Raw genomic sequence first — 10,010 nt, forward strand, 5'->3', positions numbered from 1 at the left:
TAATGAGTATCTTCATTAATAGTTATGGTTTGTTATGTGACCAGCCTCTTCAGAAGCAAGAGTAGATGGACTGCAAGCAAACTCTTGTGCTTGCATAGAGAAAAAAATTTGCAGACCTAAATAAGTAAATTTAATTAGAGATTTCACTTGGAATGACTGTGGGATGCAGGCAAATTTTACCCTGCCTTACAGCAGGAGGCCTTTGTCCTGCTGTGGAACATTTCAAAGGCTCTTGTTCCTGGGAGCCATTTTCCTCTACTGCATAGATTCTTTTGCGGTTGCTGTAAGGTGCAGAGATTTCATTTTAAATAAAGAATGTTCTCCAGCTCCTGTAATAACTGCAGCTGTTTGACCACTCGGTGCAAAAGGTTGAATGTTGTGCATTGTCCTTGGAGCTGCTTCAGACCAAAGCAAATATTTTCCGCTTCCAAGAATCAGTGAAGGGCCACCTATCAGTGGAATTTAAAATATTTCTCCAATTAAGCTTCAGACCTACTGAGTCAGTTTTGAATGTAAGAAGAAAGGGACAGCAAGTTAGCAATGCTGCTCTTTAAAAAAAAAAAAGCTGTTCTTAGATGACAAAGCTCTCTGTTTAGAGCAGCCTTCAGCCCTCCTTCTGAATAGGGAAACACCTGCAGGTAGGGGGAGTGCGAAGCCCTCATTCCCTCTAGGCAAAGTGAGAAAGAAAAGCTTGTGGATTTTTCAGTGCTGTTATCTAACAGTCATTAAGGGAACCAAAGTTTTGCCACCGTGAAGCTGCCATTTTGGGATATTGATTTTAAGCTGTTTCTTAAGAAGCAAGACAGAAACTTTCACCCTCCCCGATTTCCTGCCCAAGAGATTCAGATAGAAAAAACTGCTTCAGGAAGGAAATCTTAGGATGTTCACCTTAGCCTAATTTGAATCAAGTATGGTTAATAGGAGGGCTTCTGGCAGGGGCCTGTTAGGTAGATAACCTCATGGCCCATTGTACCTGAGTTGCTTAGCAAGAATTTGCCTGCCATGTAAGTTCTGCTCTTCCTCAACTACTTGTAAGTCATCTATTCTCACTTCTGAAGTCTAAGACCCCGTTCCCCCAACTTTTTCTCCTTTGTCCACAATGTCATATATATATATATTGCCTACTCTCTCTGGAATTTTCATGCATATGTGAATTCTCCATGCGCATGAATGAACATCTGATTTTCTCCTGTTAATCTGTCTCTGTTAATTTGATTATTAGCCCAGATAGAACTTAGAAGGTGGAAGAAAAAGTATTTTCTTTTTAGGCCCCACAGTTTAAATCTAGAAGAAGTGAAAGCCTAACTAATATATGGTATACATAGAGGACAGGCAATGTTAGCTGAATGAATGAATTAGTGAACACCATAATTTAACGTTAGGGGGAATTTTCTTTACAAAACTTCATCAGTCTGAGTTCAGGTTTTTTCCTTAAAATTCTAAAAATACGTGGTTGTAAGGTTTAGCGGCACTCCAGGAGGGTCACCCATAGATGGGAGAAGGAAAAAGGGATGTATCCACCTGGCCAGCCAGATTAGTTGAACCAAACCCGGGTTGGCCCTCAATGGAATGAGAGCGGTCCTGGCAGGCTTCTGTTATATCCCATGTCTTTTTCCATCCTTGCATTTCAGGATCAGCCATCAGACCCTAGTTTATCGCTGGGCTGCCACTTTTTTTTTTTTTTTCAGATTTTTCAGACTAGAGTTAATCACATTCCAAACACTTGCACCAAATATCTATAACACTAAGTGTAAAACAATGGTTTTTAGTTGTGTTCTGGGGGAATATTTGGGTAATGATTATAGATTCTAGAATTAGAAAAAATAAATAATGGGTATAATTATCATTGTCTTCTATTATCTATTCAGCCCCTCTGTCTTGCTTTTCTTTCTGTCATGGACTAGAAACAAAATGTTAAGGTCTTATTTTTGCCACTCGGTTGTCATATGCATCCATTTAATTTTCCCCTCCCAGATAGGACCCAGGTGGTAAGGTGGCAATTTTCAGAAATGTTTATTTTCTACAGAACCAAGATGTCCCTGACCGAGGTGACCTTTGAGGCCTAGAATACAAGGTTACACAAGAGGGTTTGGTGCAGTGATGTTGTAGCTGACCCCTTCTCTCTCCTTGTCCCAAACCTAAGAACATAACTCAGAAGAAGAGACCCTGGAATCTGTCATATTGTGATCTCCACAGGAAACAAGTTGTGGGCCTGATAAAGCCAATTTTGCTGGGTTTTCTCATGGGAGTGTGAGGTGGTATTTACCTGTGTTCGTTTAGGGCCAAGCAGCTTAGAGACACAGTAGTATTGGAGGCAGCAGACTCTCCCAAGAGTTGGACACCAGGATTCCCAGAGAAAATGTCTTAACTGGAAGCTAAGACTCAGAGGGATCTGTAGAGCATCCTCATCTGACTGCTTTTGCCCAAGAGCTCAAGGGCCCTTTACAGTATAGTCCTTCAACCATGAAGGGAGAGACAATTTGTGGTCCTTGTAAGGTACACTAAGGGGATACAGGAAAGAAGGAAGGCAATGGAGATGGAAAGGGGAACATTCCTCCATCTATGCCCCTCCTTCGTACCTAACCTCATAGCCTCACCAATGCCCACATAAATGGCCCAGTGTCTTTTGGGCGGGATCCTGGAGTCTCTCCAGACAACTCCTGCTTAAAGATGCCCTTGTTATGCTAATGGTTGATCCAACCAGGAAACACTTACCTTTTCTTCTCTCTCACAGGTGTCTCTGACATTTCTGAGCTTCTTTCCATAAGTCTTAGGGCGGTACAAATGGAGCCTAAACACATTGCTATGCCTCTTTTTTTCGGCTTCTTTTTATTACAAACTTTTTCCTCCTAACACATTTAAGGGTGTGGTACCGAAATGTATGTATGAACTTTTTGTTTGTCAGAACTGAGAAAAATGATGAAGGATTAGGGATGTCCTAGTTTTGAATATGCAATATCAGCAGATCCTTCAGTATAACTCTACCCAAAAAAGTGAGACTCTGTATTTTAGCCCCTGTCACCTTGACAGTTCCTCCCTCAGGTCACTCCTGTGAGCTCACACTGATGACCAGTCCTCAAAGACAGTCTCTGAGTGGAAGTGAGATACTAAGGTACAGTTTTTAAATGTGGAGCTTCCTATTCAAAAATTTTCAACTATTTCACGCCTCACTCTAGTTAGGGGAGTAGAAACACTCACTTGCTAAAATGGGTGAGGCAAGTGCCCACAGCTGGCCAGGCTGAGCTGTTTCTGAAGCTCAGAGCAGCTATGACTCATCCCTCCTACAGTCCGTTAACCTCCCACTCCTCTCACTAGACCAGCTACTCCTCTCACTCTGACTCCTACAAACCCACTTATTTTCAAATTTGCTCAGTAACAATGACTTTCAAACCCAACCTGATCCATGCACAGTCTGCTGAGAAAATACACAGTGAGAGTTGAGGGTCCATACAAGAAATAATGACCACAGAGTGAGGATTATTTTCTTGGCCGTGGGTGGTAAGAAATAACTGCTAATAAGAGGCAATGGTAAATTTTAGGACATGTGCCATCCTGCCCAATTGAGTTAAGGGAATGCAGTCATCCTGACTGGTGATTTTCAGGAAGTCACTCCAGATTTTAATTGAATTCACAGGCTCCTGCATGACTGGGAACATAATACTTTGGTGCCCAAGCTGGATTGAGCTGGTAACAACTGGTTAAAATGATTTTCTAATAGTGATGCTCAAAATTATTCTCACTATGACAATTTCAAGCCTTGTTACCAAAGACCAAAGTCACAAAAGGAAAGTAAAAAAAAAATTTTTTTCAGAGAAGGTTCAGGTCTTTCCTGCATGGTTCCAACTGCCAATACAGTGAGAAATGCAGTGAACACAAAAAGGAAGATTGCAGCTGGATTTAAGAGAAACTTTTTGGAAGAAAGGACAAAAGAAACCATGAATTTAAAGGAGTCTTCAGTTATGCAGCCATTTCTGAGTTTGCATCCTGAGTCCACCTATACCCAGTCAGAATTCAGGAACTCCAGAAGCCTCCAAGACTTTGCAAAGAGGAAATATTCAACAGATTCATTCAACAAATACTTGTTAAGTGCTTACCATGTTTCAGCACTAAGACACAGGGAGTTACAACAATAGTTGCCTTGGACATCAGCCCCATAAAATTAACCATTGGACTATCAGTGGGAATCCCAGATATATATATGTGAGATATATATATATATCTCACATATATATGATATATATATTGGCATGAGCCTGAATTAAAAATAGAAACTATTTTTCATGTTGTGATTTTCTTTTTATTTCTTTGCTTTAAAATTTAGATCAGTATGGGCTGTACAGCCTTTCTCTTTAAACTGAGCTCTGGACATCTGTATGCAGCTCTCAGTGGAAGACTCAGAAAGATCTTTGTCAGAGCAGGTCTTCAGCCTCGTAATGTTTAAAAGCTGAACCCTTCGTCTTCCCTCCAAATCTGTATGTCAGTTGATGTCGGTCACCAAATCTGAACCTATGAATCCTCCTTACCTCCTTCTACTCCCAAGATCCCATCAATCACCACATCATATCACCTTACCTTTTAAACACTACTCAAACACTAGTGATTTCTTCTGTAGACATTGTACTAGACATTCATGTACTAGATGGATACTATTATTATCACCCTCATTTTACAGATGAACAAACAGGACTACAGAGGTAAAATAACTTGCCTAAGATCACACAGCTAGTATATGGCAAAGCTAATACTCAAACTCAAGTCTGTCTGATTCCAAAGACAAGGGGTTTTTCAAATCCAGTGCCTCTAAAATGGCAATCACTGCCCTAGCTTAAGCCTCAGCCTTTTTTCTGTCTTCTTATCAGTCTTTCTGCCTTCATTCTTTCATTTTCCAACTTTCTTTTTAATCTTTATTATATTTTTAAGTCGAGTGTATAAAGATATAATATATAAAAAAAATTTGTCCTTTTAAGTACAGTTTGATGAGTTTACGAATGTATATGGTTGTGTAGCCACCGCCATAATCAAGATATAGAACATTTCCATTACCCTCAAAAGTTCTTCTTGATCTTTTACAGTCAATACTCTTCCCTGGTTCCTGCTCTTGGCAACGTAATGTAAATGGATTATTTAGTATATAATCTCTGGTGCCTGTCTGCTTTCACTCAACATAAAGCTTTTGATTTCATCCATGTTGTTGTGGGTATGAGTAGTTCAGTCGCCTTTATGTCTGAGTAGTATTCATAGATATATTACTGCTGGTTTATCCATTCACCAGATAAAGAACATGAGTTGTTTCCAGTTTGGAGTAACTATGAATAAAGTTTCTAGAAATACTGACATATAGGTCTTTATATGAATACATGTCTTCCTTTTTCTTGGCTAAATAAACAAGAATAGGGTTATGGGCCATGTAGAAAATGTATGTATATGCTTGACTTCATAAGAATTTTTCAAACCCTTGTTTAAAGTGGTATATAACTTTGCATACAAACCATCAATGAATGAGAATTCCAGTTCCTCTGCATCCTTATTAGCACTTAGTATTGCCAATCATTTAAATTTGGGCCATGCTAATATGTATATAGTGATATCTCATTATGGTTTCTATTTGCATTTCCCTGATTAGTGATGTTGAGTATCTATCTCATGTATTTACTTGCTATCCACCTGTCTTTTTTAGTGAAGTGTCTATTCAAATCTTTTACTCATTTTTAATTGGGTAGTTTATCTTTTGATTATTGTGTTTATAGTTTTACATTCTACATATAAATTCTTTATCAGTTATGTGTTTTTGCATATATTTCTCCAAGTCTTTGGTTTGACTGTATTTTCTTCACAGTCTCTTTCAAAGAGCAGTCTTAATTCTGATTAGTACAATTTTATTGATTTATTTTCTTTTATGATTCCTGCTCTTTCTTTCTTATCTAAGAAATCTTTGTCTAAGCCAGGGTCACAAAAGTTTTCTCCTATATTTTCTACTGAATGTTTTGTAGTTTTACCTCTTACATTTAGGTCTACAATCTATTTTAAGTTAACTTACATACGGCACGCGGTAAGGGTCAAGGTTCATTGCTTTGCCTATGGATATCCAATTGTTTGAACACCATTTATTAAAAAGACTATCCTTTCTCCATTATAAATTATGCTCGTATCCTTATAAAAATCAATCAACCTATATATATATAGGCCTATTTTAGGTCTCTTTATTCTGTTCCACTGATCTACATATCTTATCTTTATGCCAATACCACCCTGTCTTAAATAGTACAGCTTTATAATAAGTCTTAAATCAGGTTGTATATGTTCTCTATTACTCCTTTTCAAAATCATTTTGGCTATTCTAGGTCTTTTCATATAAAATCACCTTATTAATTTTGACAAAAAGCTTGCTGCGATTTTGATTGAGATTGTACTGAATCTATTGATTTGAAGAGAAATGGTATTTTAACAATATTGAGTTTTCTAACCCATGAATGTTATTATTTAAGTCTTCTTTAATTTCAGCAAAATTTGGAGTTTTCTGTATGCTTTACTGTTTTTATTATATTCCTAAGTATTCCATTTTTTGATAATATAAATGATTTTTCTATTTAAATATCCAACTGTTCATAATCTTGTAACCTGTGAGCTTGAAAAACTCACTTATTTGTTCTAGAAACTTTTTTGTATATTATTTGGGATTTTCATGTAAGCTGTGAATAAAGACATTATTACTTCTTCCCTTCAAATTGGTACACATTTTTAATAATTTTCTTGCCTTAACATACTGGGCAGGGCCTCTAATACAGTATCATCAGAAGTTGTGAGAACTGACATCCTTGATTTGGGGTAAAACATCCGACTTTGACCATTAAATATGATATGACCTGTAGGTTTTTCATCAATGCCCCTTATCAGATTAAGGAGATTATAATCTATTCCTCAATTCCTGGGAATTTGTTAGTTTTATTATGAATTGATGTGAATGTTGTAAAATGTCTTTCCTCCATCTATTGATATTATCATATGGCTTTTCTTTTATCATCTGGTAGTATGATAAATTACATTGATTTTCAACACTTTGAAGAGACTTGCATTTCTTGGATAAACTCTTAGTCATGATATAATATTCCTTTTACATATTGCTAGACAATGTTTCCTAATATTTTGTTAAGGATCTTTGCATCTGTGTTGATGAGGAATAGTAATCTGTAGTCATTTTCTTTCTATAAATCTTTTTCTTGTTTTGATATCAGTGCAACGCTGGCCCATTTTCTAGAAGAGTTTGTATAGTATTGATACTATTTATTTCTTAAACATTTGATAAAATTCACCATTAAAGCCATCTGATCTGGAATTTATTTGTGGAAAGGTTTTAAACTACAAACTCAATTTCTTTCATTCAATTTCTTTAGTAGAATGCTATTCAAGTTATGTTTCTTTTTGAGTGAGCTTTAGTAGTTCGTGTTTTTCAAGAAATGTGTCCATTATATCTAAACTATCCAAGTTATTGGCATAAAGTTGACCACAATATTTTACTTTTATTATCATTTTAATATCCTTTGAATCTGAAATGATGCCTCTCTTTCATTCCTAATACTCATTTGTGTCTTTATTGCTCTTCTTCTTGTTCTTCTTCTTGTTCTTGTTCTTTTGTTCTTTTCTTTGTCTTCATCATCATCATCAGTCTGGCTAGAGGTTTATCAATTTTATTAATCTTTTTTCAAAGAAACAGCTTTTTGTCTTATTTATTTTCTCTTTTTTTCCCGTTTTCTAGTACATTGATTTCTGCTCGTTTTTATTAGTTCTTGCCTTCTATTTGTTTAGGTATAATTTATTCTTGTTTTTTAAAGTGAAAGCTTAAGTTAATAATGAGAACATTCTTCCTTTCCAATATAAGCTTTTAATGCTACAAATGTCCCTGAAAGCCCTGCTTTAGCTGTATCCTAGAAATTTGTTATGTCATCCATTTCATTCAAATTGTAATATTTTCTCATTTTCTTTGTGATTTCTTCTTCTTCTAAATAACCATAGTTTGTGTTTTTCAAGAAATGTATCCATTACATCTGAGACAAAAACTAGTTTGCCAAGTTAAGACACAATACTTCTTCAAATAACTATCGTTATTTAGGAGAGTGTTGAATAATATTCAGATATTTGAAATTTTTTCCAGATATCTTTCTGTTATTGATTTATAGTTTAATTTCATGTGATCAGGAAATTTGCTTTGTCTGAATTTCTACATTCCACACTTTCTCCTCAAAACCACATTCTAAATAAAGAGTATCTCTATATATTACTATGGTATGATCTCCAGAATACAGTGTGAATAAAGCCAGGTAGAAATATACCTTATATGTGTCTTTAATGGAAGGATAAACCAAAAGTAAAAATTTTAAATGATTCTCTATAGGATGGATTGAGGAAATCAGGAAGAGGTAAAGAGTAGAAACTAGATCGCTCTGAACATACTTTGTTTTGTAGATTTTACTTTGGTAGCATGATTAGAAAAAATACACACACACACACACAGAGAGAAAAAGAAGAAAATTCTTAAAATCAAAATCAATATGAGCACAAAATCATACAGACTAGCATAAAGATTTTTCTATAATGCTTTGTATTTGGTTATAAAAATAAATAAAAGCTTCATTTAGATCTTCTCAAGAGAAGTATTGTGGCTTAACTTGGCAAACTAGTTTTTGTTTCAGATGCAGAGAATAGAAAGGGAAATATAAATCCTAAATAAGAGGACATTTTATAATAAGAAATGCCTATTTGCTCATTCTTCTGAGTAAAAATTTCAAATTTCTATTTTTTGAAAAGAAAGCAAATCTAACTGCATCATTTCTCTGCATCATTTCTCTCAAAACCCTTCAAGGATTCCCCTACTGCTTACCTGAACAAGCATAATATATGTATCCTCAGTGGTATCTAAAATGATTTTAAGCAATCCATGGATATTTTCTCAGTTTTTAACCATGATATATTTAGTGTAAAGTGTATTAGAAAAATAAAACAAGCATAACAAAACTGTGACTTCAGAGATATTATTGCTTAGGCTGATTAAGTAGAAAATGATTTTAATATTAAACAAAAAATGTTACAGACAACATGGATATGGTAAAAATTTGAAGAGAGTGAGAAAACAGATATTTAGGAAACAGTAGCTGACAAGATGGAGTTCAAGTCTTTTCATATGGCACACAGGGTGCTTATCTCTCCAACCTCATTTCTTGCCACTTCTTGCCCAGTATTTTATGCTTCAGCAACAAACGCCAATATCAGTGGTTTTCTACTCCCCAAACTGCATCTTGCCTTCCTGCCTTCCTAGGCCCATCTTTTACTTCTTACCTGCCCTCTCAACCAAAGAATCCTTAAAAACAGCTTTCAGGCAGACTGTCCATCTGTACTTCTGTTATAATTGCACTTACCTACAATATATGGGAATTATGTCTTTGTATGTTTTTAACCCACAAGACTATGAGCTCCTCAGATCAAGGATTGTTTTATTCATCTTTGTATCTCCAGTGCTAGCAGTGATTATTAACTCAAAATTTTCTTGCATAAAATGTAGTCACATGGGATATGTTTAGTCATAAAATGGTAGTGCTTTTTCTTGAATCTCTTCTATGTGCAAAGGCATAATTAATAGACAATTGGGATTAAAGAAGAATAAAAATAATCTCCTTCAAGAAGCTTATAATAATTTTATTTAATCCTCAGAATGATTTTACGAATGAGAAATTATTCTCTATCTTACAGAAATTTGAGGCTCAGAGTGGAAGCAACATAGCAGAATGGTTAGAAGAGTAGGTTCTCATTTAAAAGCCTGTGTTCGAATCTATTTAATAACTGAGCAGGTTACTCAATCTCTCTAAATCTTGGTTTCCTCTCCTATAAATGGAATAATAAAACAATACCTACCTCTTAGGGTTGTTTTCAAGATTAAATGAGGTAATATTGATAAGGTGACTTGAACAGTGACTGGCATATAGTATTAATTAAACCTGTATGTATATATATCACATTTA

General features: G+C 35.5%; 1 long non-coding RNA gene across 1 annotated transcript in view; it reads right to left on the minus strand.

Moving 5' to 3' along the window:
- Positions 1-10,010, minus strand: part of LOC112483342 — a 28,351-nt gene that overhangs the window by 1,501 nt on the left and 16,840 nt on the right. The gene's annotated exons all lie outside the window — the stretch shown is intronic.

The sequence above is a fragment of the Pteropus alecto genome, unplaced genomic scaffold (assembly GCF_000325575.1).
Source record: "Pteropus alecto unplaced genomic scaffold, ASM32557v1 scaffold24, whole genome shotgun sequence".
Classification (NCBI taxonomy): domain Eukaryota; kingdom Metazoa; phylum Chordata; class Mammalia; order Chiroptera; family Pteropodidae; genus Pteropus; species Pteropus alecto.